The sequence below is a fragment of the Aotus nancymaae genome, unplaced genomic scaffold (assembly GCF_030222135.1).
Source record: "Aotus nancymaae isolate 86718 unplaced genomic scaffold, 86718_ANA_hifiasm-v0.15.2.pri h1tg000043l, whole genome shotgun sequence".
NCBI classification, from domain to species: Eukaryota; Metazoa; Chordata; class Mammalia; order Primates; family Aotidae; genus Aotus; species Aotus nancymaae.
Genome location: NW_026988457.1, coordinates 11,547,659 through 11,565,447, shown reverse-complemented (window position 1 = coordinate 11,565,447; position 17,789 = coordinate 11,547,659). Strand labels below are relative to the sequence as shown.

The 17,789-nt window shown below is 38.8% G+C and overlaps 1 protein-coding gene across 1 annotated transcript in view; it reads left to right on the top strand.

Moving 5' to 3' along the window:
• LHFPL6 (LHFPL tetraspan subfamily member 6) overlaps positions 1-16,010 on the top strand; it is a 398,883-nt gene extending 382,873 nt beyond the window's left edge. The window contains exon 5 of the mRNA XM_012469848.3: positions 15,912-16,010. The gene's annotated coding sequence lies outside the window, so the exon portion shown is untranslated. The remainder of the gene's footprint in view (positions 1-15,911) is intronic.
• Positions 16,011-17,789: the final 1,779 nt, after the last annotated feature.

The window sequence follows — 17,789 nt, the reverse complement described above, 5'->3', positions numbered from 1 at the left end:
GCTGACCTAGAAATAGGCAGATTATTCTAGATAATCTGGATAAGCTTGATTCAATCAGTTGAATGAATTTAGAAGCAAAGTTGAGACTCCCCTGAGAAAGAAACAATTCTGCCAGTGGACAGCAGCTCCTCCAGGCCTGAGATTCGCAGCTTGCCCTTGCCACCTGCCTGCCTGCAGATTTCAGACTGCCTAGCTCTCCCTCACAACTGTACAAGTCAATTCCTTGCAATAAATCTCTTAATATATAAGACCTAATGGCCCTGCTTCTCTGGATGAACCCTGAATGATACAAGGGATTAGGTAGTTACTTTGTAACAATGCACTGACCATTTTTCAATAAGAGTATCCTTGTCTTATAAACCAGAATAATAAAAACTCAATTTGAAACCCTGTGTAACAAATGATCCTAATATTGTTTGAGTGTCTATAAGAGCATAAGCTGTTTTCTCTGAGCATAACCGCTGAAGATCTCCAGTCCATTATATTTCTCCTGCTAAGCAGCATATGCAGATAAAAAGTTCCTGCAGATTTAAAAAAAAAATTTTAAGAAACAAAATAAACTTGAAGTAAAATGATCTGCTATCAGTGTTAGAAGCAGGCATTTAGGGGAAATATTATGTATCTGGTTAATACTGAGCGTCAACTTGATTGGATTGAAGGATGCAAAGTATTGATCTGTGTGTGTCTGTGAGAGTGTTGCCAAAGGGAATTAACATTTGAGTCAGTGGGCTGGGGGAGACAGACCCACTGTTAATCAGGGTGGGCAGCATCTAATCAGCTGCCAGCACTGCTGGAATACAAGCAGGCAGAAAAATGTGAAAAGAGAGACTGGCTCAGCCTCCCAACCTACATCTTTCTTCAGTGCTGGATGCTTTCTGCCCTTGAACACTGGATTCCCAGTTCTTCAGTTTTGGAACTCAGACTGGCTCTCCTTGCTCCTCAGCCTGCAGACAAACTATTGTGGGACCTTGTGATCATGTGAGTTAATACTTAGTAAACTTCACTATATATATATTCCATTAGTTTTGTCCCTTTAGAGAACCCTGAATAGTACAGTATATAAACATGGAGCCCTCATTACTAATATACTGGTGCCATTAGCCAAAAGGAGTAGAGGTCTCTGTGGTACATGCTTACATGTAGCAAGGCTGAGCTGCATGCTACCATGTGCATGTGTACAGTATAGACATGCTACAATCCGTGTGTGTGGATTATTGTTTGTGAGTGAGCTCGTGTTTAAGGTTGCAGAGCATATCCAGAACCAGTGTTAGAGACCAGCAGAAATGGTGAGCTTTTGTTTCATTCTCATTGTTTCTTCTGTGTGGGAGTACAACCTTTTCTCTCTCTTTCTGGTGAAATTCGAGCTATCACACTGTGGATCTTTGTGAGCTCTGGCAGGTCTGTAGATCATACAGAAGTTTGATCAAGGAAAAAGACTGCTCTCTGGAGGTAAATCTTATAATCCAGGCTGCTGGCTGCTTCAAGATTTGAGATAAATTGACTTGCTGATTAGGACTTAGCAGCTATCAGTCACTCTGACATCCCTGGAGTAATGAGGAGAGAAAACTACTTCTCTAAGGAAAATAATGTTTTCATTGTCTACCTATTTCATCCCTAGTCCAAGTTTGCTGAGTTGGGGCTAAGAGGGCACTTTCACAGGTGGTCTCCTGGGAGAGGGCTGCTGATGGAAGATCATTTTATAAAGAACTATAATGAACTGGCTTCAGAAATTTATTTTAGATCATCTCCAGGATAGGTGGCAGTCTGCAGTTCTGAGGTTGGGGAAAGCTAGTTTTGCAGGAGGTTAGCAGGACTCACAAATGCAGTATCTACCTAAGCAACCAACTGAACAGGGAAAATCTTCGTTTATGACAATGGGCTGGTTTCCAACAGTTTCTACTTGAGTTGAGATGCCACTATATTGTAATAATGAGGGATTTGCATGGTGGGGGTGGACTCTTGCTCTTCAGAGCCCCTTCTTTTGCATTTCCTGCATTATATAATAATTTTATCTCTGGCTTGGTGCTGTGAAATGTGTATGGATTGCTGTTTGTTAAAATCTTCAAATGGGACTTATTTGTATTAATCAAAATGTATACATACTGCTTAAATTCACCTGTGTAAACTGCTTACTGTAATGAAAGGGATGGATTTTAGTAAAAAATTTAGTTATAATTTGGAGCTAAGATGGTTTCTAGAGAAAATTACAGAAAGTGTTCTATGAAGGAAGAGGGAGTCCAGAGTCCTGAGAATATGGTAAAGAGGGTCTGTAGAGAGATGAAGATTAAAGGACCCTCAACGTGGCCAGAGGTCTGGGAGGGAGGGCTGCCAGCCCAGGCAACCAGGTAACAGAATGGATCACCTCACTCTTCATGACGATGCCTGGTGGAGTGTATAACATTCAGAGCAATCCACCCCAAGCTGAGGCCACAGCATGGTCCCTCTTCTGCCTCACAACGCCTTAAGATGACCCCTAAAGTCCTCTTAACACCCAGAGCCCAGAAAACTGCTTAGTGTGCCCCCTCACTCCTAAAGAACGCTGGCTGGGGTTCAGAAGTGGAGGGCTCCCCTTCCTCCATCAGGTCTGAGAGGCAAGAGCCAGCAGGGAATTTGAAAGCCCCTCTCATTTTTAACTCAATTTGGTTCTCTGTGTAGAGGTGAAAAAAGAGCAAAACAATAACAAATAAAGAAAAACAGAATGAAAGGAAACCATGAGCGACAGACAGCCAACAACGTTTTTATTCTGCTCATCTGTTCCTATATTAGAGACTAGATTAGTCAGGATTTTCCAGAGAAACAAAACCAATAGGGGTGTGGGTGTGGGTGTGGGGGTGTGTGTGTGCGCGCGCGCGCGTGCGCGTCTGTAAAGGGAATTGACTTATTTTAGGAAATTGGGTCATGTGGTTTTGGTGAATGGCAAATCTCAAAAATGTAAGGCAGACTGATGGGCTGAAAATTTCAACCAGAGTCTTAAGTCTGAAGACCCTCTGGAGGCAGAATTCCTTTCTACTTGATGGGCCTTAGTTTTTTCTTAAAAGCTTCAACTGATTGGATGGGACTTATCCACTCAGTGGAGAGTAATCTGCTTTACTCAAAGTCTACTATTTAAATGTTAATCACATCTAAAGAAAAATGGTTTCACAGCAATATCTAGACTGCTGTTGGGCCAGACAACCGGGCACCATAGCCTAGCCAATTTGATGCATAACATTAACCATGGCAAGGGCAGAATGTCTCTGGGAAAAAAGTTAAATGAGTGCTAAAAATGAATTGGGGGTTTTAAAATGCAAATCTTAAGTATCTGCAGATGGAGGAAACAATTTTAGTCTGATAAGTAGATAATGCATAAGTAGATAAAGGTCCTAGAAGGACCATTTTAGTAACTCTCTGGCTATGTGATTTCGGGCAGGTCTTTGACATTCTAAGTCTCATCTCTGCCCCTTCCTGCAAAATGAGTAGACTGGACTGTATGTATCAGTTTATTTTATTTTTTTAAAAATTGAATCAATAAAACCATAATGAATCTGTAAGATAGGCTCACCTGGGTCTATGTTAGATATCAGAACTTCCCTGGAGGTCTACATTAGGGAGACAGTTCTGTGAATTTCATTTGAACCTTGAACAACATGAGTTTGAACAGCTTGGGTCCACTTACATGTGGATTTTTTTCAGTAAATAAATTGGAAATTTTTTTGGAGATTCATAACAATTTGAAAAGAACTTGAAGACAAATCAGGTAGCCTAGAAATACCAAAAAAAAAAAAAGAAGAAGAAGAAAAAGTTAAGTATGTCATGAATGCATAAGCTATGCAGATACTAGGCTGGATGCTATGGCTCATGCCTATTATCCCAGCACTTTGGGAGGCTAAGGTAGAGAATGGATTGAGCCCAGGAGTTCAAGACCAGCCTGGGCAACATGGTGAGACCTTATCTCTACAAAAAATATAACAATTAGCAGAGCATGGTGGCATACAGCTAAGACCCCAGCTACTTGGAAGGCTGAGGTGGGAGGATCACCTGAACTAGTGAGGCTGAAGCTGAAGCTGGAGAGGTTGAAGCTGTCGGGGAGGTTGGAAATGCAAATATGAGTCTATTTTATCACCTCCTACCATAAAGTAAACAGAAATCTAATATAAAGAGTTAAAATTTATCAAAACTTATACACACCCTTATAGACTATTCAGAGCTCTGTTCACAGTCAAAAGAAATGTAAACATGAAGAAGCAGTATTAAATGAAAATTGCATAAAATTAACTCTAGTCCATACTGTACTACTAAGAATTTTCTAGCCACCTCCGAGTTGCTATTGCAGTGAGCTCAAGTGTTGTAAGTACATGTTTAAAAAACATGTGATGCTGCTATCTCCATGTGAGCAGCTCATCTGTCCAGTAAATTGTATATCATAGCAAAACATGATTTCTTAGAAAATGATCTCTTAGGCTGCACATGGTGATTTATGCCTGTAATCCCAGCACTTTGGAAGGTTGAAGTGGGAGAATCACTTGAGGCCAGGAGTTGGAGAACAGCCTGAGCAACATAGTGAGACCTGGTCTCTACGAAAACAAACAAACAAATAAATAAATAGAAAATTAGCTAGACATGGTGATGTGCACATGTGGTCCTAGCTACTTGGAAGGCTGAGACATGAAAATCACTTGAACCCAGGAGGGCAAGGCTGCAATGAGCTATGTTCATGCCACTGCACCCTAGCCTGGGTGACAGAGCAAGACACTCCTGCAAAACAAAAACAAAAACAAAAAACGAGAGCAAACAAATAAATGTGATCTTTTGTGGTTCTCACGTTTTTCATGTTGAGTACAGTACCATACACCTTGAATGACACCATGTGACGCATACAAAGCGCCACTACTTAGGCTGGCAGTGCTCTCAAGAAGCAGAGAAAAGTCATGACATTACAAGAAAAAGTTAAATTGCTTGATATGTGTTGTAAATTGGTCTGCTACTGTAGTTGCTGCCATTTCAGATAGATGATTCACTCGTCTTGAAAACAGTTGACATAAGCTTATGTTATTAATAAATACAGTACAATACTGTAAACATATATTCTTTTCTTTAAGATTTTCTTAATACATTTTTTCTTGCTTATTTTATAATAAGAGCCCAGCATATGACACAGGTAACATATACAATATTTATTAACAATATATGTTACTGGTAAGGTTTCCAATAAGCAGTAAGCTGTTAGTAGTTAAGTTTTTGGGGAGTCAAAAGTTAAACTCAGATTTTGATTGTGCAGGGGTCTGTGCATCTAACCCCCGTGTTGTTCAAGGGCCAACTTTATTACGAAGACAAAAAATTTTGAAAAGTAGCTGCAACAGTTTCACAGCTAGTTCTGATTTTTCTCTCAGCATTCCATTTTCCTTCCAGTGTGAGGCAATTTGCATTCCAAAACCTTTCTACCTGAAGAGCTGGAGGCTAGGATTTAAAATATTGATTTTTGCAAAGTATAGCTTGCACTTGAATGTGAGGGGTTCTTTGGTTAATGTCTAATTAATGGCAAAGCACAGCTCTATGGTTTAATGAAAAATATCTTTAAAATAATAAAAATGTAAGTGACTTCCTGACCTTCAGATGTTGCTCTCAGAAACGAAAGCTATTTTATATCAATTTAAAACCACAGTAAAATGTACTTAAATAGACATTTTTAATATACTATTGAAATGATAGTTGATGCAGTCATCAACAATGTGTTGTATAATATTTAAATACCTTAAATATATTATTCTAAAATAATCATTGACATTAGATGATCACCATTCTAGACAGTTCTCTATGCATATATTTAGAGAGAACAGATGCATAGATTCTTTCTCATTAAGCACTTACTGTATCCCAGACACTATTCCAAGCCCTGGGACGCAGATGATCAAGACTAAGTTCCTTCCTTCGTGAAACTTATCCTGGAGCAGGAGATAGAAAAAAGAACAATTTTTTAAAAATAGATAATTTTAGATAGGAAAAGTGATCTGAAGAAAATGCAAATGGATACAAGAACAGAGTTATGGTAGGAAACATTTTTTATTTATCACCAAAACTTCCCTGTGGGATCCCTTCTTTTATTTATTTTTTATTTTGCTTTAAGTTCTGGGATACATGTGTAGAACGTGCAGGTTTGTTACACAGGTATACATGTGCCATGGTGGTTTGCTGCACCCATCAACCTGTCATCTAGGTTTTAAACCTCCCATGCATTAGGTATTTGTCCTAATGCTCTCCCTTCCCTTACCCCCTACTCCCCAACAGGCCCCAGTGTGTGATGTTCCCCTCCCTGTGCCCATGACACATCCACACATATGTTTATTGCAGCACAATTTACAATAGCAAAGACTGGGATCCCTTTCTTTTGGGAAAAAACCCTAAGTGAAGTAAGAGAGGGATCCATGAGAACACATAGAGGCACAGCATTCCAGGCAGAGGAAGGAGCACGTGGGAGGGCTCTGCAGTGGGAATGAGGTTGGGGTATTTTAGGCAGTTTACACATTCCTCTCTGCCTAGACAGCACAACTTTCACCCAAAGTAGGTCCTACTGGTTTTTTTTTTTTAACCCTAGCATTGGACTGATTGTCACAGTATCACAATTTGTTTTAAAATGCTTCAGTTCATTAAAGTGATATTATGTATCTGTTAATTCTATGTTTCCACATGGAATGGAGAGCTACTGACCACCCTTAGCCTGGGCATTTGGGTGGCAGATTAAATGCCACCCAAATGCCCAGGCTAAGGGTGGTCAGTAGCTCTCTCTCCCTGGGGAAGCTACTGCAAGCCTGCTGCAGACTATCTCGATGCATAAGTGATACTACTTTATCATCATGAGTGTCAAAAAAGCTAGTGACTTATTACCATGATGACTGCTAGAAATGAGCTCCTATTGAAAAAATTAACAGTATTAGTTATAAGTGGGGGACTTAACCAGGAAGAAGTTGAATCCCTGAATAGACCAATAACAAGGGCTGAAGTTGAGGCAGCAATTGATATCCTACCAACCAATAAAAGTCCAAGACCAGATGGGCTCAGAGCCGAATACTACCAGAGGTACAAAGAGGAGCTGTACCACTCCTTCTGAAACTATTCCAAACAATACAAAAAGAGGGAATCCTCCCTAACTCATTTTATGAGGCCAACATCATCCTGATACCAAAACCTGGCAGAGACACAACTAAAACAGAAAATTTCAGGCCAATATCCATGATGAACATCTATGCAAAAATCTTCAATAAAATACTGACACACTGAATACACCAGCACATCAAAAAGCTTATCCACTACGATCAAGTCAGCTTCATCCATGGGATGCAAGGCTGGTTCAACATATGCAAATCTTCAATCCATCACATAAACAGAACCAAAGACAAAAACCACATGATGATCTCAATAGATGCAGAGAAGGGCTTTGACAAAATTCAACAGCCCCTTATGTAAAAAACTCAATAAACTAGGTATTGATGGAATGTATCTCAAAATAATAATAGCTATTTATAACAAAACCACAGCCAATATCATACTAAATGGGCAAAAACTGGAAGCATTCCCTTTGAAAACTGGCACAAGACAAGGATGCCCTCTCTCACCACTCCTATTCAACATAGTATTAGAAGTTCTGGCCAGGGAAATCAGAAAAGAAAAGACATAAAGAATATTCAGTAAGAAAAAAGGGAAGTTAAATTGTCTCTATTTGCAGATGACATGATTGTATGTTTAGAACACCCCATCGTCTCAGCCCAAAATCTCCTTAAGTCTTAGGATACAAAATCAATGTGCAAAAATCACAAGCATTCCTATACACCAATAACAGACAGAGAGCCAAATCATGAGCGAACTCCCATTTACAATTGCTACAAAGAGAGTAAAATACCCAGGAATACAACTAACAAAGGAGGTAAAAGATCTCTTCAAGGAGAACTACAAACCACTGAACAAGGAAATAAGAGAGGACACAAACAGATGGAGAAATATTCCATGCTCATGGTTAGGAAGAATCAATATCATGAAAATGGCCATACTGCCCAAAGTATTTTATAGATTCAATGCTATCCCACTCAAGCTACCTATGACCCTCTTCACAGAACTGGATAACACCACCTTAAACTTCACCTGTGGTCCCAGCTACTCAGGAGGCTGACACAGGAGGATCGTTAGAGCTCACAAGTCTGAGGCTGCAGTGAGCTATGATTGCACCATTACACTTCAGCACAGGTGACAGAGGGAGCCCATGTCTCTCCCTCTATCTCCCTCTCTCTCTCTCTCTCTCTCTCTCTCTCTCTCTCTCTCTATATATATATATATATATATATATATATACACACACATATATACATATATATATGTATGTATAATAAAATGGTGTAAGGAAGTGCTCCAATTTCAATTTTCTGCATATGGCTAGCCAGTTCTCTGAGCACGACTTATTAAATAGGAAGTCCTATTTACTTATTAAATGAATAATAAATATTATTTAATAATATTTATTAAATTAATCCATTATTTAATAATCCTATTAAATAGGATTTAATAAAATAAAATGATGCTATAATCTCAATTTAATTGATAAATCTTATAGAATAAAATGATGTTATTATCCCAGTTTAATTGATGAATCTTGGTTAAAGCTGAGAAAAAAGAAAACCCCAAGCTATATAATTCTTGAATAACAGAACTTGGATCTGAATCCGTGTCTGTAGTTAAGCTTAAGTCACAACCACTATATACTGTTCTAAAAAAATCAAAGTAATTGAATTTTAAAAACATTTTGCAGTATAATTATTGATAAAACTTACTTTAATAAATCATTTATGACATAGATTTGTTCTCATTCAGTAGAGTGATATCTTAAGTTGTCATCACAGTTATGGAAACTCTTAAAGCTGTCCAAATTTATGTGTTTAATCTCTTAAAGGCAGAAGGATTGTGTGGTCCACAAAATGTAGGAGAAAATGTAAAATCTCATCTGGCTTAAAATGCTTTATAAGCCTATAGAAAATGCATATGCACCTAAGGAGCCTATCAAATTCAAGTCTTTAGATTTTGACAGAAAATACCTGTACATTTCTTCAGAACTAAGGACATGTAAAATTAAATCAAGTAATCTGAGTAAGAGTCACTGAGTAGACTGGGAATAGCTACGGTGAGCAACAAAACTAACACCCTTTCCAGATCTGAAGCCATGACATAACTACAAAAGGCAGCTCCATACACTTCCCCAGTCTAAAAAGAGCTATGTCTTGTGTCTTCACTCAGATCATGAAATAATCTTACCAGCAGCACAGAAACCTCCCGTATCCTTTTCCAATCACTACCCCATCATTATTAGTGTTGTCTACTATTTATACTTTATGTGAATAGCATCTGATATGGTTTGGCTGTGTCCCCACCCAAATCTCATCTTGAACTGTAGCTCCCATAATTCCCACATGTTGTGGGAGTTACCTTGTGGGAGATAATTGAATCATGGGGATTGTTTCCCTCATACTATTCTCATGGCAGTGAATAAGTTTCATGAGATCTGATGGTTTTATAAGGGGAAACCCCTTTTGCTTGGTTTTCATTCTCCCTTGTCTGCTGTCATGTAAGATGTGTCTTTTGCCTCCTGCCATTATTGTGAGACCTCCTCAGCCATGTGAAACTATGAGTCCATTAAACTTCTTTTTCATTATAAATTACCTAGCCTCAGGTATGCTTTATCAGTAGCGAGAAGATGGACTAAGATAGTATCATACACTGTACTACTTTGAGAATAGCTTATTTCAATCAACCTTACATTTGTGAGGTTCGTCCATGTGGTGGGTGACTGTTTATTTTTATTGCTGAATTCCACAATTTATCTATCTATTCTATGGTTGAGGTCATTGGAGTGGTACTGGCCTGAGCACTTCAGCACTTGTATCTTAGTGAGTTTATATGCATTTCTGTTGACTATATATATAGTAGTGGACTTATGATGTCATAGAATGTGCATGCAGTCATCTTTAATAGAAACCACCAAACACCTTTGCAACATCATTGTACCAATATACAATCCCATTAGCAGTGTGTGAGAGTACTAGTTACTCTACATAGATTTTCAATACTTTCCATCTTTCTCATTTTAACTATGCTGAGTGTATCGTGGCAACTTGTTGCATTTTATTTACCTGTTTCTAGAGCCTACAATTGGAATACATTTTTATTTATTAATCATTTGGATATATTTTTTTTTAAGAGATGGAGGTCTCACAATGTTTCCCAGGTTGGAGCACAGGCAAGATCTTAGCACATGAAGGCCTCCAACTCCTGAGCTCATGGTATCCCACCTCAGCCTCCCAAGTAGCTGAGACTACTTAGTCCTTTAATTGTGCAATTCTATATAAAATGATCCCAGGGGCAGGGAGAGGAGGTTGGTAGTTTAGCACCTAGGACATATTTTAAAATAAGAAGCCTGTTTTATACTGAGAAAAACAAAACTGGAAATATTTGCAAGTATCTTAAACTATTAAATGATATTTGTATGTAATCATCAGTTGATTTAAGTTTATAGTAGTCTGCGTTGTCTAGTTTTGAGATATCCCTTCTTAGTAATGCAGTCTCTCCCTGAAACCCAGAATGTCATTATTTTGTTATATGATGACGGTTGCTAAATTGTTTCTGTCAGTTAATGTGCCATTAGCTGAGCTATTTCATGAGGATATTCTTTCTAAGATGAAAAGGGTGTATTTTACCTAGGGATATTCATTTTAAGGACTTCAAGGCTATGGTTTCTACTGAACCATGTAGGCAACAAGGAGACATCTGAAGACACAGGATCCAAGCCCCGATAATTTGGAGTTGCTTTTGAATTTCTTTATTCATCTTAAAATGCTGCCAGGGGACACTGGCTTTGAAGAGTCAGCTAAGTGGTGAACAATAATCTTTGAAGTCCTAAAAGGGCAGGGAGAAGAGGATAAAACACTGCAGATGATTTAGCAGAGAGGGCAAATTTTCCTAGGCTTTAACTGGAGCAAATGCTGCCTGGCCAGTTCTGAATAATTATCTCTAAGACCACCACAGATTCCAGAGCTCTGCTGTATTAATTCTTGATTTCAGATACTTTTGAAACTGTTGACTGACCAAACCTTATCTCAGGCTCTCAGCTACAACATCAAAATCATCATCATCCACATCATAGCAGTAATTTCATTGAGCTCTTCATAAGAACTCAAAAAATCTTAGTGCTCTAACTGTTATTCTTAAGTTGCAGACTCTGTGCTAATCAATTTAAATATGTCTTATCATGCATTAACATGGTCCTCTCCAACTTTACAGATGATGAAACTGAGCTCATTGATGTGAGGTGACCTATTGAATGTCATGTGGCTGCAAGTCATGAGGCTGGCATCTGAGCTCAGTTCTGAGTGCAGGGACCACATGCTGTGTCTATATGTTATGCTCTCCAACCATGCCCTGCCACCCACTCCTCATGAGGCTCTCCATCTGCATGACCATGGCCCTGCTGTGGTAGGTAGAATAATGAACACCCACAGATGCCCATGTCCTAATCCCTGGAACCTGTGAATATGTTATGTTACAGGGCAAATGGGAATTAAGGTGGCAGGTGGAAATAAGCTTGTGAACCAGTGACCTTGAAATGGGGACATTATCCTGGGTTATCAAGGTGGGTCCAAGGTGATCACAGGAAGAAGGAGGCAGAGGATAGAATCAGAAAATGTATGATAACAGAAGCAGTGATTTTATGTGAGAAAGACTCAACTTGCCATGGCTGGCTTTGAAGAATGAAGGAGGAGCTATGAGCCAAGAAACGCTGGCAAATTCTAGAAACTGGAAAAGGTTAGAAAACAAATTCTCTCTGTGATGGTTAATTTTATGTGTCAACATGATTGGGGCCATGAGGTACACAGATTAAATATTATTTCCAGGCATGTCTGTGAGGGTGTTTCCAGATGAGGTTAGCATTTATTTAAATTGGTGGACTCAGTAAAGTAGATGACTTTCCTCAGTGTGAGTGGCTCTCATCCAATCCTTTGAGGGTCTGAGTAGAACAAAAATCAGAAAAAGGAGGGATTTGCTGCCTCTGCTTTGCTGCTTGAGCAGACACGCAGTCTTCTCCTGCTCTTGGATTGAGATTTACAATACTGGCACCCTGGTTCTCAGGTCTTTGCACTTGGTCTGGAATTACATCATTGGCTTTCCTGGGTTTCCAGCTTGCAGGCAGCAGATTGTGAGACTCTTCTGCCTCCATACTTTTGTGAGCCAATTTCTCACTACATACATATTTCCTATTGGTTCTGTTTTTCAGGAAAACCTTGACTCATACACTCTACTAGAGCATCCAAAAAAGAAATGCAGCCCTTTTGATACCTTGATTTTAACATAATGAGATTCATTTTGGAGGTTTGACCTCCAGAATTGAAAGATAATAAATTTGTGTTGCTTAAGCAGCTAGGTTTGTGGCAACTTGCTATAGCAGCCACAGAAATTTATTACACCTGCTATGACAGAAGGAAGACCTGAGTTAGTGGTGTCCCTGGACCAAACCAGGGAACACTGGCAATAGCAGCCAAGCAAGACCCTCTGCAAACAGACAGTATGCAGCCAAACACAGGTGTAAAACCAGAGATCAGTTGTTTCCTCTCATATGCCAAGCACTATGAGGTAGGAAGTAGAGAAACATGTTACAAGCACAGAGAAAACTAAGCAGGAACATGACAAGGGGTGAGGCAGCCTGGCATATAGGGCATCTGCCATGTCAAATAATTAACTGTCATGTTGTCTAAATTATAAAAATGTGGAATGATATCTTACCCTTAAGTGACTTTTAAATATTTATTCTATTAACTCAGAATTAAATAAGTTTTGACAATTAGACATAGTGATGTTCATTGGTTTGCCATTATTACTAATTCATTCATCATCAGAAATAATCTAAACTCAGTGTTATCTAATTCCAATTATATTCAAGCACTTTCAAAATTTATAAGGAAGGACGAGGAAAGATATTCAGATATACAGTGATGAGACCACTTTGTATGGATTTGGGTTTTTAAGACTAGGTCATCGTAGAGACTTAAGTGTGAATTTTCATTTTGCTCCTTAATATCTAAATGAGCCAAGGTGAGTTACTTCTTCTTGATGATACTCAATTATTTTTGCCATAAAATAAAAATAACAATATCTACCCTAGAGAATTATTGTGAAGATTAAATGGGATAGAGTGTGTCTGTGTGTGTGTGTATATGTGTGTGTGTTTGTATCTAAAGCACAGATGATTGTATTATATAAAATGGAGATACTAAAATCTACTTTTCAGTGTTGTTCAAAAAAATTAGAGTTATTGTCTTAGAAATGCCTGACATTAGAAAAAAGAGCCCTGTACACTGTTGGTGGGAATGGAAATTAGCCATGATGGAAAACAGTATGAAAGTTCCTTGGAAAGTTAAAAATAGAGCTACCATATGATCCAGCAATCCCATTGTTTTATATATATATATAAGCAGTGTGTCAAGGAGTTAATCTCCACTTATATGTTCACCGAAGCACTTTTCATAATAGCCAAGTTACAGAATCAACATAGGTGTCCATTAGAAGACAAATGGATAAAGAAAATGTGTTGTATATATACACAATGGAATACTATTCAGCCTTTAAAAAGAAGAAAATCCTGTCATTTGTGACAACATAGATGAGAACGGAGGACAATATGTTAAGTGCATAAAGCAGACACAGAAAGATAAATACTGCCTTATCTCACCTTTATGTGGAATCTAAATAAGTTGAGCCCAGAAAAACAGAAAGAAAAATGGCAGCTACCGGAGGCTGGGGAAGGAGTGAACTGGGGAGATGTTGGTCAAGGACCTAAAATTTCAGTTACACAGGAGGGTAAGTTCAAGAGATCTATTGTACATCATGGTGACTACAGGTAATAACAATACATTGACTACTTGACGATTGCTAAGAGAGTAGAATATAAATATTTTCACCACAAAGAATAAGCATGTGAGGTAATGCCTATGCTAGTTAGCTTCACTTAGCCATGCCACAACACATAAATACATGAAAACATCATATGGTGTATCATAAAACTGTACAGTTTTTACTTGTCAATTAAAAAATAAATTCAAAAGAGAAAATGCCTGACATTATACCTTGCATATAACTGAATTTCAACACGTAGTTATCACTAGGGCCGCTGCCACTTTCATTACTATCCAACCATGGTGGTCACTGAGGGACAAAGAGAGTCATAAAGAGAAAGGAGTTGAAGACTCAGGTTTTTTCTACTCCTTCAAGACCTTGTTTGTGCCCTGATTGTGGAGTCTAAAATTGGATTGGGTTCACTTTCTGTTTGAAAGATGACCTTGACCTTGGAGGACTGAGGTTTTAGGAGAAACAAAGCGAACATCAAGCTGGTTGTTTAAGCTTGGTTTTTAGAAAAAATAAAGGGAAATCTTTGGGTTTACCAGGATTGGAAACAGAAATAGTACATTTTCATAATGACTTTCCTTCTTAAGCAATGTACCTGAGATGCGATGCTCAGACATGTTATAGTGAGTCCTGGGCTGACTGGCCTTATGATTCAAATGTAGTTTTCACAGAGAAGCAATTAACTAAACAGTAGCTATATATGCTTTCCCAAGCATATGAATTATAACTTTTAAAACTATAGCATAGCAATAAATTAGAGTTGATGCAACTATTTAAGGGTATAAAAAATTAGATTTATATAAGTATCTTAATCTAAAAGATCCTTCTCTGATCTGATTTTGAATAAAACAAGTCTCTCCAACCCAATACTTGGTTTGCGGAGAACAGTCTCTCTCACTGAGGTCTTGAGCATCACCCCTTTTTCTGTTGAAGGATTTAATCAAGATCCTTAGTTACTAATGGGTTTCCTTGGCTTGAAGACTAGTGCAGTGTAATTACAGTCTCTACTCCACACGATTTGTCTGAAGAAAGAAGTTATCAGCATAGACAGTTTCCTTTTGTCCTGAAGAAGTTATATTTAATCACCAGCAGGTTTTCTGCTGTTGTCTGCAAATCCATCACTTGCATCTATATAAAATTTATCTTTTTACTAAAAGTGCTAAAAGAAATTCCAGTTTATTTTCAAACCTGCTTTTAATGTTTTTTAAAGTTCCTTTATGTGACATATTTTATTTCTTTATATCCACCTTGTAACACAAAGGACTTGGCTGATGAGTTTCTATGGTTCCCCTATTATTTCTCTGACCACTCTTTCTCAATTTTTTTTCAATGCTGATGTCTCCCAGGAGTGCATCCTTGACCCACAGCTACTGGCAGTTACTCAGCATTTTCTGCGTGTTATGCATTAGCTTACTTAAAACAAGACAATAGTAATATCTCTCTCCTTGGGTAATCGCATGCGTTAGTATAGTGTTAGCTTCTGTGAATCTGCTGACCACTCCTACTCTACATTTGTAGCCCCAATTCCAAGCTCATATATCCATCTGTCTATTCAACTTCTCTACTTGATTATTCCACAGGCAGCTGACACTTCTGTATTGCTCAGGTTAGGCTACGTTATATTCAGGGGCTTAAAATAATAGAGGTGTATTTCTTTCCTGTGTTCAGTGCACCTCATGGGTTGGTGTGGGGGCTCTTCTCCACATTGTCCTCACCTGGAGACTCAGGTTGACAGAGCAGCCATTATATGGAGAATTGTCAAGGTAAAGGAATAGAAAGCTCTGAGGATCTCACACTGGCAGCTTTTTAAAAAGAACTCATTGGCTAGAACTAATCATATGGCCTCACTCAACCATGAGTGATCTAGAAGATATAGTCCCTCTACACGTCCAGAAGATGGAGAATTGAACATATTTAGGAAACAGCATTAATAACTGTCACAGTGTTCATAACAAAATTCAGCGTAATTTCTCCTGAACCTGTTTTTCTTCTCTTTTCAGCACCTCAGCTGGTGGCAGTACCATCCACCCAATCACCCACTGCCAGAAAGCTGGACTCAAGGAGGACTGGCACCCACGTTGCAGGCTCACCATGTCATAGGAATCTTTCTAAATGTCATTAATTTATTTGCAGGTCTAATAATAATGAACATGATGAATCTTAGCACATTCTGCAAATGCTATTGTTTATAAGATTAAATACCATTTCCTAAATATTTGTTAAAAAAAAAAAAACCTTAATGAACAAAATATTCAATTACATATGGACATAAAAATATGCCTAAACACAGAATGTTCTCTTAATCTTTTCTAATTTAGGAACATACATGGTGGAAAATAACTATTCATGTGGTTACATGAGAGATGTTCCTTTTCCGGCTGGTATAGGCAACAACTTAGACCCATAACTCTAAAGAGCCTTCCTCCCACCATGTTACTTTAGCAAAATCCTTGCCTGTGAGTTGAGAATCTGCCTTGTGTCTCAACTGCTTACGTTTCTTCATTCTCTCGTCTATTTCTCCAGAATGATCTCTTGGCACGTACCCTACTGAGCATTCAAATCTCAAAAGTGAATTTCTTCTCTGTGCTCGAGGAGCTCACAGCTGCTGGGCAGGATGGGTGGTAGTGTCATACTGACACTATATTAGTTCACATGGACAGTGAACGCAAAGTAAACAGCAATGAGCACCCCCTGGGTGGGTCTGAGAGGGCTTCACAAGGACGTAACACTTGAATTGGGTCTCGAAATTGGAGTGAGAGTTTGGTGGTCAGGGGTTTCAGAAAAAGCACTCCGGGTCGAAGACGAACACAAACAAGGTTCTGCATCCAGGAAGGGTCAGATGAGTGGAGAAACGCTTTGAGGCTGTGGAGTTAGGACAGTGACAATGAATGATGAGACAAAACTGGAAACAGGAACAGCTAGATTTTAAAGGACTCTATATTATGCCAAGAAAGTTTTGGATTTTAATCCTGCAAATTTTTGGGGAAACGAAAATGTTAATACGGGACCCAAATTGAACCTAAGAGATAAGGTATGCAAAGCCTTTAATGGAAGTCCTCTTAAGACTTACTTGATTTAATTAAAATTCATGAGAGCTAAAGGGACTTCTGAGAAAAGATCTCGAATAATAACAACAATTGGGTTTTAGACATCTACAGAAATGCCTAACACACTGGAGGCAACCAATGGAAGCTGGCCACAGAAGGCACAGGGATGCCTGAGAGAGAATAAACCCCAAGGGAAGACATGTTTGGTTCTCTGGGTCCAACTAGTAACAGAATGAGAGAAAGGGAGAGAAGTGGTTCCAGGTACGGGATAAATGTATCCCTGACCTGGCCACCCTAAAGGGGTGTGTGCAAGCCCTCTAGAGGTAGAAGACAGAGTACAAACACTACCTGTGAAAAGCCAAAAGAAGGTTAAAACATCAGAAAACAAGCATAGAACCCTATGCAGAGCCTAACATTTATCACAGGAGTTCACTTTCCATCACAGCAAAGAAATGTATGAATAATCCTAAGCCAACAATGGCAGACAAGACAATATGGGTGGTGGCCCAAGTGGAATGATGAGGCACTGCTTGGTCAGTGATCTGGGTGCAGGTGTGCCTGGGGCAGCAGAGGCATGCTGGTTGTGAAAATTCTGGTGTTGTAGGCAGTAGCCCAAAAGATGAACCACGTGATGCACACGTGTATTGTAACATTTCTGGGCACTTACGGAAAACAAGAAGAGAAAGAGTCTTTTTAAGCTTACAAAATTTGGGTGTGTATTATTAATGCAACTTCAGTAGCTCAATGGATTGCTAAGGGTACAGGTAGACTATACCTCTTTATAAGAAGGGGAGTGATATGCCCTCGTTCACATTTTAGACGTGTCATTCC